Below are 4526 nucleotides of genomic sequence, written 5' to 3'. Positions count from 1 at the left end.
GATGTAGTACACTTCACTTCATGATGTAGTACACATCACACACTTCACTTTATGATGTAGTACACATCACAACTTCACTTTATGATGTAGTACACATCACACACTTCACTTCATGATGTAGTACACATCACACACTTCACTTTATGATGTAGTACACATCAACACCACTTCACGATGTAGTACACATCACCACACTTCACTTCACGATGTAGTACACATCACACCACTTCACTTCACGATGTGTACACATCACACACTTCACTTCACAGATGTAGTACACATCAACACACTTCACTTCACGATGTAGTACACATCACACACTTCACTTCACGATGTAGTACACATCACACACTTCATTCACGATGTAGTACACATCACACACTCACATCACACACTTCACTTCATGATGTAGTACACATCACCATTCACTCACGATTGTAGTACACATCACCACACTTCACTTCACGATGTAGTACACATCACACACTTCACTTCACGATGTAGTACACATCACACACTTCACTTCACGATGTAGTACACATCACACACTTCACATCACACACTTCACTTCATGATGTAGTACACATCACACACTTCACTTCACGATGTAGTACCATCACAACACTTTACTTCACGATGTAGTACACATCACACACTTCACTTCACGATGTGTACACATCACACACTTCATTCACATGTAGTACACATCACACACTTCACGATGTAGTACACATCACACACTTCACGATGTAGTACACATCACACACTTCACTTAGATGTAGTACACATCACACACTTCACTTTAGATGTAGTACACATCACACACTTCACTTTATGATGTAGTACACATCACAACACTTCACTTTATGATGTAGTACACATCACACACTTCACTTTATGATGTAGTACACATCACACACTTCACTTTTGATGTAAGTACACATCACACACTTCACTTTATGATGTAGTACACATCACACACTTCACTTTATGATGTAGTACACATCACACACTTCACTTACGATGTAGTACACACACACACTTCACTTCACGATGTAGTACACATCACACACTTCACTTCACGATGTAGTACACTCACACACTTCACTTCACGATGTAGTACACATCACACACTTCACTTCACGATGTAGTACACATCACACACTTCACTTCACGATGTAGTACACATCACACACTTCACATACACACTTCACGATGTAGTACACATCACACACTTCACTTTAGATGTAGTACACATCACACACTTCACTTTATGATGTAGTACACATCACAACTTCACTTTAGATGTAGTACACATCACACACTTCACTTAATGATGTGTACACATCACACACTTCACTTTATGATGTAGTACACATCACACATCACTTTATGATGTAGTACACATCACACACTTCACGATGTAGTACACATCACACACTTCACTTCACGATGTAGTACACATCACACACTTCACTTACGATGTAGTACACATCCACAACTTTCACTCCACGATGTAGTACACATCCCACAACTTCACTTCACACCTTCACTTCAGAGTATACACATCAAACACTTCACTTCAGATGTAGTACACATCACAACCACTTCACTTCACGATGTAGTACACATCACACAACTCATTCACGATGTAGTACACATCACACACTTCACTTCACGATGTATACGCATCACAAACTTCACTTCACGATGTAGTACACATCACACACTTCACATCACACACTTCACTTCACGATGTAGTACACATCACACACTTCACTTCACGATGTAGTAACACATCACACACTTCACTTCACGATGTAGTACACATCACACACTTCACTTCACGATGTAGTACCACATCACACACTTCACTTCACGATGTAGTAAACATCACACACTTCACTTCACGATGTAGATACACACATCACACACTTCACTTCACATGAGTACACATCACACACTTCACTTCACGATGTAGTACACATCACACACACTTCACTTCACGATGTAGTACACATCACACACGTCACTTCACGATGTAGTACACATCACACACGTCATTTCACGATGTAGTACACATCACACACGTCATTCACGATGTAAGTCACATCACACACTCATTTCAGATGTAGTACACATCACACATTTCACAATGTAGGTACACATCACACACATTTTCACGATGTAGTACACATCACACACTTCACTTCATGATGTAGTACACATCACACACTTCACTTCATGATGTAGTACACATCACATGCACACTTCAATGATGTAGTACACATCACACACTTCATGATGTAGTACACATCACACACTTCATGATGTATGTACACATCACACACTGTACACATCACACATCACTTCACGATGTAGTACACATCACACACTTCACTTCACGATGTAGTACACATCACACACGCTTCACTTCACGATGTAGTACACATCACACTACTTCATCATTCACAGATGTAGTACACATCACACACTTCACTTCACGGATGTAGTACCGATTCACATAAATCACACATCCACACTTCACTTCAGGATGTAGTAACACATCACACACACTTCACTTCACGATGGTATACTACATCCATCACACACTTCACTTCACGAATGTAGTACACATCACACACTTCACTTCACGATGTAGTACATCACACACTTCACTTCACGATGTAGTTACACATCACTCACACACTTCACACAGTACCAACACTTCATACGATGTAGTACACCATCACACTTCACTTCACATCACATCACACTTCACTTCAATGATGTAGTACAACATCACACACTTCACTTTGTGCTACGATGTAGTACATCACACCACTTCACGAGTATATACACTATGGTGTAACATAGCACGCTTACGAGCTAGTCACGATTGTAGTAATTTGAGACGGACTCACTACAGCTTCATTCGCAGGCTAGTTCACGACTGTAGTACACAGATATCAACACCTTCACTTCACGATGTAGTAGCACATCACATCACATTCACTTCACGATGTAGATCGACATCACACAGTACACTTCACGATGGTTACTACACACTTCACTTCGATGGATTCCACATCATACGAGCAGCACTTGCAGCTAGATCCTTCACTGTAGTACACATCTACAGCGCTAGATACGCTGGCACACTCATCGGTTCTCACTTCACGATGTAGTAGGACATCAACGGTTACTATCACGCGATGGTAAAGTAAGGCGGGCCTTCATCGACTGATCTTGGGATATGAGGCTCACGATGTAGTACACGGTAACACATCACCTCAGGCAGGAAGTATACACATGTAGCACTCACACGAATGTAGTATCACATCACACACTCAACTCACACAGACTATCACGATGTAGTAACACTCGCTGCACACAACAGCTCTTGCGATGTCGGGCTGTAAGTCAGCACAGCACATATTCACCGGTCAGTAGATACCACTTCACATCTACTTCAGTGTGTCACTCGCGCATGTAATAGTGACTTACTGGATTGTGCTTACATCACTGCTGACGTTACATGGTAGTAGTCACGCCACACTTAAATTTAGATGTAGTACACATCACACAGCTAACATGACACATGAGTACCATAAAAACACTTGGGTCAGGCACATAGTTCACTCACACTTCACGATGTAGTACACATCACACACTTCCTCACACGACACGATGCACACACACGCACTATCACTTCATGGCAATTCCGTAGTAACACATCGACGACACTTCACTGATGTAGTACACCATCACGAGCACATTTCATTCACGATGTAGTACACATCACACACTTTCACGATGTAGTAACACATCACGGACATCACTTACTTACACGATGTAGTACACATCACACACTGTTTACTTCCGTGTAGTACATCCACTTCACTCACTTCACGATGTAGTACAGACTAGTCAACCACACTTCACTTCACGATGTAGCGTACACATTCACACTTCACACTTCACGATGGTTAGTACACATCACACACACTTCACTTCACGATGTAGTACACATCACACACTTCACTTCACGATGTACAACATCACACACTTCACTTCAAGATCGTAGTAACACAATCACACACTTCCTTCAGATGTAGTACACATCACACACTTCACTTCACGATTACACATCACACACTTCAACTTCACGATGTAGTACCAAACTCACACCACTTCACTTCACAGATGTAGCACCATCACACACTTCACTTCCAAACGATGCTAGTACACCATCACACACTACATTCACTTCACGATGTAGTACACATCACATCTCACTTCACATGTACGATACCATCACACACTTCTTACGATTATCACGCATTTCACTTCACGATGTAGTACACATCACACACTTCACTTCATGATGTAGTACACATACACACTTCACTTCATGATGTAGTACACATCACAACTTCACTTCACGATGTAGTACACATCACCTTCAGAAAGTATTATTATGTTGTACATGTTACGGCCTGAATTCAAAATGGATTAAATAAATC

Source organism: Salvelinus sp. IW2-2015, unplaced genomic scaffold, assembly GCF_002910315.2.
Source record: "Salvelinus sp. IW2-2015 unplaced genomic scaffold, ASM291031v2 Un_scaffold2061, whole genome shotgun sequence".
NCBI lineage: Eukaryota > Metazoa > Chordata > Actinopteri > Salmoniformes > Salmonidae > Salvelinus > Salvelinus sp. IW2-2015.
This window is presented reverse-complemented; position numbering follows the sequence as displayed.